Genomic DNA, 13,328 nt, shown 5'->3' on the forward strand with positions numbered 1-13,328 from the left:
TGATTAACCCGTGATTTGCAACTGGCCGTTGCTGGCACCTTTGTCCCCGTGGGGACCGTTCTAAGTTGTTTTGCATAGGAACTCCTATGGACAAGCCCGTGAACTTGCAGGGCAACCACAAACGTTAGTGGCTTGTAAATAATATGTTTTTGTTGCAACTGCCACCGTACTGCCTCCGGAGAGGCAGGTTGGAGGGAGGGCCCGCAGTGGAGCAGGCTGGGGCCCAGCCACCACCGGAACCGGTGGCTACCCTCTGGAGGGGAAGTACAGATCCCGCTCGGGTAACTTGGTTCAGGACTGGGGTCAAGGGGTGCTGCCTGTTTCTTAGGGGCAGCATCAGGGCCAGGTTACTTGGGTGGGAGAGAGCGGCAGCAGCAACCGTTTAAAATGTTACCGTAACGTTTAAGAAAAGTGCCTCCCATTGTGGGATGATGTTAATATAACTGTATGTGTTACCGTTTTTTATCTTTTCAGAAAAAAAAAAAGGAAAATAAAACCGGTGTTGGACGGGCAGCCCGAGGACGGTCTGCGTGTTGCTAAGGGGGAATGTGACGCCCTGGGCAAGCCAGGGGTCACAGGTCACAACACACACCCCACATTCCCTGCAGGAACACCAAGGTCAGAACCCAAATCCTTGTTGCCTTCCTCCAGGGGCTGATGTTCACACCAGGGGGTGGGCCAGGCGGTTGGCTCCGCCCACCGAGGAGTTCACAGTCCTGGAGGCGGGAAAACCAAGCAGTTAAGCTAGGGAAGTGAAGGAGTAAAGAGGGGGAGTTGAGTTTGAGTAGTGAAAGTGGAAGGAGGGAAGTAGAAAGTGGCAGTGGAGAAACAAGTGAAGCTGACTGAGAGCGTCCGGGTGTGTGCCCCGGACTGAGACAGCAAGGTTGGCAGACGGCGGTGACCATCTGCAGGAGAGGCTGATCGGAGGTTGCCGAAAGGACCGTGGACGGGTGGTGGCCCGGCGGTACCGGAGCGGTATACAAAGAGAGGCCAGCACCATTGGCAGGGGCCTTTCGGATCCCGGCAAGGCTAGGAGTCGCCGTAATTTGCCAAATTCAACAGTGAAGGGGACCTCCGGATCTCCCAGCAGCAAAGTCCCGATTGAAGGTAACCGTCCAACCGTGAAGGGGAGACACCGCCGCCGCCAAGGCACCAGTTTCCCAGGGCCAGTGCCTGCGGGCAAGAGAGGGGCTCCTCTGGCTCATATCCAAGCTGGGGAGCGGGTTACCGGTGGGAATCCATCGCTACCAACAACCGTTTTCAGGTGCAGGAAAGAGACAGTCACCGCTAACTTGCAGGGAACATCTACACCGCAGCCGTCCAAGGGACCCGTCCAACCAGCCGTTTGTTTACCGTGAACTGTGTCAACATCCTTGGGCTGAGTGAGTACCTCCGTGCCGTGCGGCACAGTGCTGCCCCTGCGTCCCTGCACCTCCACAGGCCCCATAACCCGCCTGTCCACCACCCTAACCCCCCGTCATCGGGCCCCGGGACCACCAAACCCCCTACCCACGGAGGGGCAAACCAACATCTAGCTGCTCCATACCACCACTCCCGGGATCCCCAGACAGAGCAGCGGTGGTGTCCACATAATCACCACAACCGTGGGTGGCGTCACGGACATTAATCAAATCCCCCACCAACAAAACAATCACCCCTTTCACTCACGGGCGAGGAGCGCCGCTCGAGTCCCCGGGATCCGGCCTATCACTCGAGCCACCGAGCAGCAGTAGCCGCAGAGCGGCGGCGGCCGGACCCAAGCAGTGGGAGAGCGTGGCGTTGACACCCTCCTCCCCGCCCGCGACACTACGCCCCAACCATACCCCTTGTTCTTAGACTGCAGAGGGCAGGTATCAGGTGCAGGCTGTTTCTGGACACTAGGAACAAGCCATGCCCTCTCCACACCCCCTGTTCTCAAACTTCAGGGAGGCAGGAATCAGTGGTCTAGGAGCTACTAAAGACCAGAATGAGGCTTGCCTCCCCCTCCCCTTTCCACACCCTGTTTTCATACTGTGGGGGAGGAGATATTATTAGGGGTTGGCTGTTACTAGCAACTCCAGCAATACACTAAATTAGAGGTACTGTCAGGATGGGGACCAGCACTATGGATCTCATCTTTAGAGTTTATGAGGGAATTAGACCATTAGAATAATTTTTTATCTCCCTTTAAAATATATCAAACGAACAGTAGATAGGAACAGTAATTGATAACTAGAGTTGAGCGCGGTTCGTGGTTCTCCAGTTCACGGTTCGAGTGATTTTGGGGGCTGTTCTAGATCGAACTAGAACTCGAGCTTTTTGCTAAAGCTCGATAGTTCTAGTTACGTTCGAGAACGGTTCTAGCAGCAAAAAGTCAAGCTAATTACTAGCTGGCTTTCTGCTGTAATAGTGTAAGTCACTCTGTGACTCACACTATTATGAAATTTCAGCGTATAGTGTGCGGGAAAAGTGCATTCAGATCACTGCTGCTGGGATAATGGCGATCACCTTTTTTTTTTTTTTCCTTGTCTTCCTTCCCTAAGCGCGCGCGTGTAGTGGGGCAGGCCAGCATGTCAGCCAATCCCAGACACACACACACAGCTAAGTGGACTTTTAGCCAGAGAAGCAACGGCATGTGTGATAGGATGTCCATGTCACATGTCCCTGCATTATAAAAACGGGTATCTGCCCGTCAGGAAGCCATTATCTGCCTTCTGCGTCTGGGTGTCAGTCACCGCTGGCGTAGCTCCTGTCTCCGATACTGCTGTGTACGCTCTACACACAGCACTATATAGAATAGGGATAAAAGTTTCTTTTAGCCCTTGTAAGGGCTAATAACAGCAGGCTCAGAGCCATAAGTGACAGTCAGGTCCGTGGAAAGAGATTTTAACAGCTACAGATAAGAGCGTCTGTGTAGCTAAGGTCAGGGACTTCCTCGCTGCATTTCACCATTAGGAGGGATAGAAAGTGAGGCTTCCTTTCCTTTACACAGACCCACAACCCTGCCCTTTGCACACTGAAGCTCATTGTTACTAAGCCATTATACTAGAAAACACTGAGGAAACTTAGTGGCCTCCTAAAAGTGGCTGTTGGACTTCCATTATTGTCCCACTGGTGCAAAGCTATTTGCAGCACCACTGCATTGCACACTCAAGCTCATTGTTACTAAGCCATTATAATAGCAAACACTGAGTAAACTTAGTGGCATCCTAAAAGTGGCTGTTGGACTTCCATTAGTGTCCCACTGGTGCAAAGCTATTTGCAGCACCACTGCATTGCAGACTCAAACTCATTTTTACTAAGCTATTATACTAGCAAACACTGAGGAAACTTAGTGGCATCCTAAAAGTGGCTGTTGGACTTCCATTATTGTCCCACTGGTGCAAAGCTATTTGTGGCACCTCTGCATTGCATACTCAAACTCATTTTTACTAAGCCATTATACTAGCAAACACTGAGGAAACTTAGTGGCATCCTAAAAGTGGCTGTTGGACTTCATTATTGTCCCACTGGTGCAAAGCTATTTGCAGCACCACTGCATTGCACACTCAAACTCATTTTTACTAAGCTATTATACTAGAAAACACTTAGGAAACGTAGTGGCATCCCAAAAATGGCTGTTGGACTTCATTAGTGTCCCACTAGTGCAAATCTATTTGCAGCACCTCTGCATTGCACACTCAAACTCATTGTTACTAAGCCATTATATTAGCAAACACTGAGGAAATTTAGTGGCATCCTAAAAGTGGCTGTTGGACTTCCATTAGTGTCCCACTAGTCAAATCTATTTGCAGCACCACTGCATTTCACACTCAAACTCATTTTTACTAAGCCATTATACTAGCAAACAGTGAGGCAACTTAGTGGCATCCTAAAAGTGGCTGTTGGACTTCCATTATTGTCCCACTGGTGCGAAGCTATTTGCAGCACCACTGCATTGTACACTCAAACTCATTGTTACTAAGCCATTCTAATAGCAAACTATGCTGCCAGTTTAAGGGCCGTAGTTGCATTGTCAGGGATAGTTATTGTTGTTTATTCTGCTGTTAATAAAGCTAGACCACCGCTGCATACTACACCACCTCTCAATTTTTACTACCACATTTTAAGTGCACAATCTTGTCGCAATCAAAATGAGTGGCAAAAGGACAGATGCTGGTGGAAAGGGGAAGAGGCGTGTTGGAAAAGGAAAAAAAAGGTTTGTCCATGGGGAAGGTGGCAAAGCTCCATTAACATCTGCTGAAGATAGACCATCTTCCAGCAAAAGTAAGATGTCTACTACTTACCGTGGACAATCCGATGTGCTCCCTTTTTTACGGACACGAACAACTGGAACAAAGGTAGATGATGGCCAAAAAAAGAAAATGCTTGAATGGATCTCAAGTGGTCCAACAAGTGCCCTCTCCGCCACCTCAACTACCGCATCCAAAAAACACCAGTCCTCTGAGTTGTCATCCCAATCACACTTGCTTTCTCCCAGCTCTGAAGTCTCCATCCGCCCTGCACAGTATGGTGGAACTGAGATGGCTGAGCCTGCAGAGCTGTTCAGTCACACTATAGCCTGGGAATCAGAGGTCTGCTCCCAAGCTACAGTGAGTACAGACCAGGAAATGGTCTGCAGTGATGTCCAGAACCTTTGTGACTCTGATTCAGGCCGTGAGGACCAAGTTTCTGAGCATAATGTTGACCCTTATTCACAAACTGTAACACCTGTTGTTATAGACAATGAGGAACATACTGATGATGATGAGACGCAAATACCAGATTGGGATGACAACTTAAATATTGGTTCACGTCAGGAAGAGGCTCGGTCTGAGGGTGAGGGGAGTGCAAACACAACGCTTGATGAGGAAGTTCTAGATCCCACCTACTGTCAACCCACAGTCAGGCACTCGAGGAGGTCAACAGAGGCGGTGGAGGAGGATGCTACTGACGACGAAGTTACCTTGCGCCTTCCTGGACAGAGGAGTAGTACTGGTAGCACGTCTACAACTGCATCCTCAGCCACCACTCTGCCTCTGAGCACTAGTCGGGGGGGCTCAGCAGGTCGCATGCCCTCTAAGCCTTGCCTAGCCTGGACCTTTTTTGACATAGATAAAGATCGCCCAAATCATGTGATATGTAAAATTTGTCGTGATTCTGTTAGTAGAGGGCAAAACCTCAGGAGTTTGACAACTTCTTCCATGAATCGTCACACGAATAAATATCATATGTCCCAGTGGGAAGCTCACCGTGCTGCAATGCGGTCTAGCGGAGCAAACCATCCACCGCCTGCCCCTTCAAGTGCATCCACACGCTCTTCATCTTCTAGGACTGTGGGGACAGCTGTCACACCTGGCTTTCCACCCACAACTTCCACCACTGTAACCGCAACAGGCAGTTTGCTTGGTAGGTCGTCATTTGGTTTGGAAGGGGGAATAAGTGCGTGTGTACAGCTCTCTCAGACATCGATAGCATCAACGTTGGATGAAGGCAACATCATGTCTACGCCTGCACTTTCCTCACAAACCTGCATTTTTTCAGGGACACACTACTCACCACCGTCTACACACAGCAGCCAGATCTCTGTTCCTCAGATGTGGACAAATAAAAGGCCATTTCCTGCGACCCATGACAAAGCTAAGAGGTTGACTGTATCCCTCTGTAAGCTCTTGGCTACCGAAATGCTGCCTTTCCGCCTGGTGGACGCACAGGATTTTAGAGACCTTATGTCTGTCGCTGTGCCCCAGTACCAGATTCCCAGTCGCCACTACTGCTCTAAGAAAGGTGTGCCTGCGCTACACCAGCATGTCGCACACAACATCACCGCTTCCTTGAGAAACTCTGTGTGTGAACAGGTGCATTTCACCACCGATACTTAGACCAGTAAGCATGGACAGGGACATTACATGTCGCTGACTGGGCACTGGGTAACTATGGTGATAGATGGTGAAGGGTCTGCTGCACAAGTCTTGCCGTCCCCACGACTTGTGTGTCAATCCTCTGTCTGTCCAAGTTCCGCCACTGCTTCTGACTCCTCCACCTCGTCTGGGTCCTCCACTTCCGCCCCAAGCCTGCCTGATCAGGCCACCAGCGTTGTAACTGCGCAGAAGGAATCACGCACCCCTCATTACTATGCTGGCAGCAGAGCGCAACGGCATCAGGCGGTCTTTAGCTTGAAATGTCTTGGAAATAAGAGTCACACAGCGGCTGAGTTGTGGGCAGCTCTGGAGACTGAGTTTGGTAAATGGTTGTCTCCACTCAACCTGCAGCCTGGTAAGGCCGTGTGCGACAATGCTGCAAACCTGGGTGCGGCCCTTCGCCTGGGCAAGGTGACACACGTGCCTTGTATGGCACACGTGTTGAACCTTGTTGTCCAGCAATTTTTAACACACTATCCCGGCCTAGATGGCCTTCTGAACAGGGCACGAAAACTGTCTGCTCACTTCCGCCGTTCAACCGCCGCTGCTGAGCGACTTGCATCGCTCCAGAAGTCTTTCGGCCTGCCGGTTCATCGCCTGAAATGCGATGTACCAACACGCTGGAATTCGACTCTCCACATGTTACAGCGACTGTGGCAGCACAGTCGAGCCCTGGTGCAATACGTCATGACGTATAGCCTGGGCCAATGAGATGCAGAGGTGGGGCAGATCACCCTGATGGAGTGGTCTCAGATGAAGGACCTATGCACCCTTCTGCACAGTTTCGACATGGTGACGAATATGTTTAGCGCTGACAATGCCATTATCAGCATGACAATTCCAGTCATTTACATGCTGGAGCACACGCTAAACACTATTCAGAGTCAGGGGGGTGGGACAACAGGAAGGGGAGGAACTACAGGAGGATTCATATACGCAAGAGACAACAACATCACCAAGGTCCAGACTTTCATCATCACCAACGCGGCAGGCATGGGACCATGGGGGACAGGGATCAACAAGGGCGCATGGTAGCAGGCAAAATGTTGAGGAAGGTGCAGGAGAACATGAAGAAATGGAGGACAAACTGTCCATGGACATGGAAGACTCAGCGGATGAGGGAGACCTTGGTCAAATTTCAGTTGAAAGAGTTTGGGGGGAGATGTCAGAGGAAGAAAGAACGGTTAGCACCTCTATGCCACAAACACAGCGTGGACTTGGTCCGCATGGGTGCGCCTGACACATGAGCGCCCACTTGCTGCACTACCTCCAACATGACCCTCGTATTGTAAAAATTAGAAGTGATGATGACTACTGGCTTGCCACTGTCACGCTCCCGATGCCTCAGCACCGCTCCTTACCCGCTGATCTGGTCGCACCATCCCGGCACCGCTCCGTACCCACTGATCCGGCCTCACCGTCATTGCACTGCTCCTTAACCACTGATCCAGTCCACGTGTCCACCGGTCATGGCTGCCGCTCCCGCTTGTGCTCTCCTGTGTCCTGCTCCTGGTCTTATGAGTCTGACTCTGAGTCTTAGCCACATGGTTCTGTATAGGACCAGGCCGTGCCCACTCTCCTGGTCTTATAGGCCCAGCACACCTGCAGCAGGAAATGACATGAGGCTGTGCTGGGTATATAAGACTGGCCTTTCCATGTGGGCAGCGGCTGATCAACGTGTCTTGAAGCTTTGTCTTGTGAGCTAGGTGCTCAGGTCCCCTTGTGCCGTGTCCTGTACTACTGCCTGTCTTTACTACCCGGCACCTGTACCAGTGTCCTGCACTGTCTCAAGGAACTCTGTGACCCCGGTGACTTTGGTCTTCCCGTCCCCTGTGGGACGCGGCTCCCATCCCGGCTACGCCAGTGCTCCGGCTGCCGTGTACCCTGCCCCCCGGTGGGGTGCTCGGTCCAGAGGATCCACCTCCTGGGTCTACCAGTCCTCCCGGTCCTGACAGCCACACTATTAGATCCCCGGTACAAGTCCAAATTTTGTGACATAATTCCAGCCATAGAAAGGGACGCACGTATGCAGGAGTATCAGCAAAAGCTGTTACTCGATCTTTGCTCAGCTTTTCCACCAAACAACCGTGGTGCAGGGAGTGAATCTTCCAGTTGTAACTTGACAAACATGGGACGGTCCAATCATCTTCAACAGTCTACCCGTACCAGGAGCACCGTATCTGGTGCTAGTAACAGCAATTTTATTGAATCTTTTCATAATTTTTTTAGACCATCCTTTGCAAGGCCACCAGAGACAACAAGTCTGACACATAGTCAACGGCTGGAGAGGATAATACAGGAGTATCTCCAAATAAACATTGATGCCATGACTTTGCAAATGGAGTCTTGCTCATTTTGGGCTTCAAATCTTGAAAAATGGCCAGAGCTCTCCACTTACGCCTTGGAGATTTTGTCGTGTCCAGTTGCCAGCGTTGTCTCTGATCGTGTCTTCAGTGCTGCTGGGTGTGTGCTGACAGATAAGCGCACGCGTCTGTCCAGTGACAATGTGGACAGACTAACGTTCATCAAAATGAACAAGTCATGGATTCACAAGGAATTTACTACCCCTGTGTCATCCTGGGGAGAGTAAATGCTTGTGGATTTGGAATGTGCTTGATGCAAATCTACCTGTGAAGTGTACAACTGGGGCACAAGTGCTGCCACTGAAGGGGTGGGTGTGTGTGTGGCCCAATTTTTGGAAAAAAGGGAGACTCCGCTTGGAGTAACCTTGCGGTGTTTTACATGATTTTAAAAGGGCATGCCATGCCTATATCTGTGTCTCATCCTCTTTTCCTTGTAACGCTGTTTTGTTTTCGCATGAGAATTTGTTCTTGTCACTTTACCATGTGTTTGTGTTGTGTTGTGAGTTGTTTGTCACCTTTTGGACACCTTTGAGGGTGTTTTCTAGGTGTTTTTATGTGTTTTTGATTGCCTCCCATTGTTTCCTATGCGGTTCGAGCGGTTCGCTGAACCGAACTCAAACGAGACCTCCGTTCGGCGAACCGAACTCGAGCCGAACCACGGCCGGTTCGCTCATCTCTATTGATAACTATATAGCATATAATTCAAAGATCAAGCAATATATGGCCCTATCACTGATTGCGGGTTGATACTTTAATTTGGAAATTCTGTAATGCTCTTCCAAATCATCAATAAGAAGAAAATCATACAGTTGAAACAGGAGGTTTACATACACTATCTAAATAGATACACATGCATGTTTTTTTCACTATCTGACATGAAATCAGGATAAAACTTTCCCATTTTAGGTCAATTAGGATTACCAAAATTATTTATATTTGCCAAATGCCAGAATAATGAGAGAATGTTTTATGGCATTTTTATTACTTTCTGCAAAGTCAAAAGTTTACATAGAACACTATACCTTTAAACATTATGGGACAGCCCATATGATGATGTCATGTCTTTGAAAGTTTCTGATAGGTTTATTGGCAACATCTGAGCTAATTAGAGACACACCTGTGGATGTATTTTAATGCACACCAGAAACACCCTACTTCTTTATGTCGCATCATGGAAAAGTCAAAAGAAATCAGCCAAGTTCCCAGGAAGAGAATTATGGACTTGCACAAGTCTGGTTCATACTTGGGTGAAATTTCCAGATACCTGAAGGTGCCTTGTTCATCTGTACAAACAATTATAAGCAAGTACAAACAAGATGAGAATGTCCAGCCTTCATACCGCTCCGGAAGGAGATCAGTTCTGTGTACTAGAGATAAACGTGCTTTGGTCAGACATGTGCATATCAACCCAAAAACAAATGCAAAAGATGTTGTGAAGATGCTGGAGGAAACTGGTAAGATTGTGTCATTATCCACAGTGAAACGAGTACTATATCAATATGGACTGAAAGGCCACTCTGCCAGGCAGAAGCCATTACTCAGAAGAACAACCAATAACAACCAAGGGGTAAACAACCAAGAAGACCAAAAGAAAAACCCCTAACACAACACTTTATTATTATTGTCTTAAAATCAGAAATCCCCCCCCCCAAAAAAAATGTGATTATATAAAAGTCATAGACACGGTGCAATGATTAAGGATTGGGAATGGCCAAAGCCCTATCAGTTTCCCTTCCTTGCTGCAGAGGTTTTCACCTTAAATTTAGCGCAATGGCACCCCTGCTCACCGATGGTTTGCCCTAATATCCCTATTCTAGTCTGAGGTGCAGCTAGTCTGGAAATTCGGGAGTGACAACACACATAACAATCCCAGACAGTTAGATCCCCCTATTTTCAATAATATAATACTAAGAAAATAGGTTTGATCCCTCAGCTTAAATAACCAGATGTTATGCTTTTTCAAAAATATGTAAAGTGCTAAGTGCCTCCAAAGTATATATCAAATAATACATCATTACTTAGCTTTGGAGCTGAAGGTTTCACACTGATATTATGTTCTTTTTACCAACGATTAATAGCCGAATAGCTTCTCGCCCAAAGCGTTTCCCCCCGGTTCCGTACTGGCCGGGGTTCCTCAGGGGCTCCTGCAATGGAGTATAGCAAGAACTGCAGCAGTGCAATGCTGCCGCCCGGCCGCTCCGTTCCTATAGCCATTACTCCAAAAGAATCATAAGAAAGCCATATTAATGTTTGCGAATGCACACAGAAACAAAGACCTTCATTTTTGGAGACATGTCCTGTGGTCTTATGAAACTAAAATTGAACTGTTTAGCCATAATGACCATCGTTACATTTGGATGGAAAGGGGGAAGCTTTGAAGCCTAAGAACACAATCCCAACTGTGAAACACAGGGGTGGCAGCATCATGTTGCGGGGTTGTTTTGCAGGAGTGACTGGTACACTTCACAAAATAGATGGCATCATGAGGAAAAAAGATTATATGGTAATACTGAAGCAACATCTCAAGACATCAGCCAGGAGCTTAAATTTTGGGTGGAAATGGGTCTTTCAAATGTACAATGACCAGGAGCAAACTGCCAAACTGGTTACAAGGTGGCTTAAGGATAACAAAGTCAATGTTTTGGAGTGGCCATCACAAAGCCCTGATCTCAATTCCATTGAAAATTTATGGGCAAAGCTGAAAAGGCAGATGCGAGCAAGACAACCTACAAACATGGCGCAGTTATACCAGTTCTTTAAGGAGGAGTGAGCCCAAATTCCTACCAACTATTTTGAGAAGCTTGTGAAAGAATATTTAAAATGTTTGACCCAAGTCATACAGTTTAAAGTCAATGGTTCCCAATGCTAATGGTATGAAAACTTTTGACATTGCAGAAAGTAATAAAAATGTTTTAAAACATTCTCTGTCTCTCTCATTATTCTGACAATTGGCAAATATAAATAATTTTGGTTCCTAATTGACCTAAAACGGGAAAGGTTTATTCTGATTTCATGTCAGATAGTGAGAAAAACATTCATATGTTTCTTTTTAGATAGTGTATGTAAACTGGTTTCAACTGTAGTTGTTGTTGCTAATAAAATCAATGCTAAAAAGTATTATAATAATCATAATAACAATGCAAAGCTTTAAACAAATCCTCAATTTAGAGTGAAATAACTTGCAGCATAGCCTATCCTTTCAATGCAAACAAGATAACGAACACATTCACAGGCTGCAGTCCAATACTACATGCAAGAGATAACTAAAAAGTAATGATACAATTTATCAACATGTCATTTGATCACCCACTAACTATATATATATATATATATATATATATATATATATACATATATATATATATATATGTGTGTGTGTGTTATAGCCACATGTGTAGATTTACACACACTCACCTTTATGTGTTTCGAGCCTGTCTCTGACACTGACATAACTACCGCTGTCACATATGAATACAGACAGGTGTTTTAAACTCCGCCAATATTAACAACACTGAACCCCTGGGTATGTATGAATAATCCAGAACTCACATTTCATGGCAGCTAGTATACTAAACTATGTCATGAAATATTAAATCCCAAACCTTTTTCCCTTCCATAGACATAGAGAGCTGCTGGTCACAGACAACAATGATTAGCTTGTGGCTTATACAAAAAGGAGAATAGATGAAGATAGGAGGTGATGGGAAGGGAACCAGCAGGTCAGCAGCAATTCAGTGGAAAACACACCAGTCGGACGCAGAGTTTGCTTGCAGACTAAGCTTTTGGTGATCACCCTAGGTAGGATACAGCTGCACTATTGTTTGAACAAAGATTTACTGGAGGATATTTACATCAGCTGTGGATATATACTGGATAAATGAGACTGTCACTTCTGACAACAGCATATTCTACATATCAACATCATTTTCAAAACTAATGTTGGCGTAGAACCAGTTTATGCCTTCAAGAAAAAATGTCTAAAGCCAAACTCCACCTTTCAACAACTTTGCCTGGTTTAGCCTTTAATATATGCATGAGTATTGACTGTTCTGATTTAGGATCATTCATTATAGCCCTAGTGATCCCCTAGACAATTGGCAAAGTTACTGAAACCATCAAAAATATGACCGATACATAATCATTGTTTCCCTCGGCACAGTCAACATCTTGAGACTTACTACACTTGTGCCAATTGAATCTCAGCATTTCAGCAATAAAATTTAAAAGCTGCGAGTAACACTCATATGGTAGTTTGTCTGTCTCCCTCCCCCTCTCCTCTCAGGCAATTGCTTGAGTGATGAATATGAGAACTACTCTACCTGCCAAGCCTGTTCAAAGGACAGGTAAACTCCCATGAATGATAACGAAGCATGACAGTAATAATTCAGAAAGGAATGTTTTTCCATTCATTTTGAAAGGTTTCTAGGAAACATCAAAAGGACAGATATGATAAATCAATAAACTGAACAATAAAACTCCACCATTGCATTACATAGTCTTGTCCTGCTTGTAGCTGCCCGCTAGCTCGGCCTATGGAATGAGGATCAGGGTATCCCAATTCCTTGAATAGAGAAGGCCAGATGACAAACTATCACCTATTGGACACTTCCTCATCAGTAGTGTTAGGCTATGTGCACACGTTGAGTCTTTGGATACAGAAATTTCAGCACCATTTCTGTATTTCGTGGCAGGAAAATTGCTGTGAAAAAAACTCTCCTCCACACTTTCCCTGGTTAACCATTTTATTTAGAAAAAAACCAGCTCTGACATAGTTTTGCGGTTCCCACAGTGTCCCTTGATTACCAGGATGAAAGGCTATGGAGCCTCAGAATGAAGCATCAGAATGAGGCTCCATAGCCTTTGAGCAGCAGCCAGTCTCGGCTCACCGCGAGACCTGGGACACTAATGAGTGGGACGTCCTGACATTCTGACGTCACCGCTCATCACCGGGTGCACATCTTGAGCCGGAACTGGCTGCTGCTCAAAGCCTATGGAGTATTGTTTGGAGGCTCCATAGCCTTTGTCCAAGTAATCAAAGAATGTCGTGGGAACCGCTGGACAACATCAGAGCTGCGAACATTGCATT

The sequence above is a fragment of the Anomaloglossus baeobatrachus genome, chromosome 4 (genome assembly GCF_048569485.1).
Source record: "Anomaloglossus baeobatrachus isolate aAnoBae1 chromosome 4, aAnoBae1.hap1, whole genome shotgun sequence".
NCBI lineage: Eukaryota > Metazoa > Chordata > Amphibia > Anura > Aromobatidae > Anomaloglossus > Anomaloglossus baeobatrachus.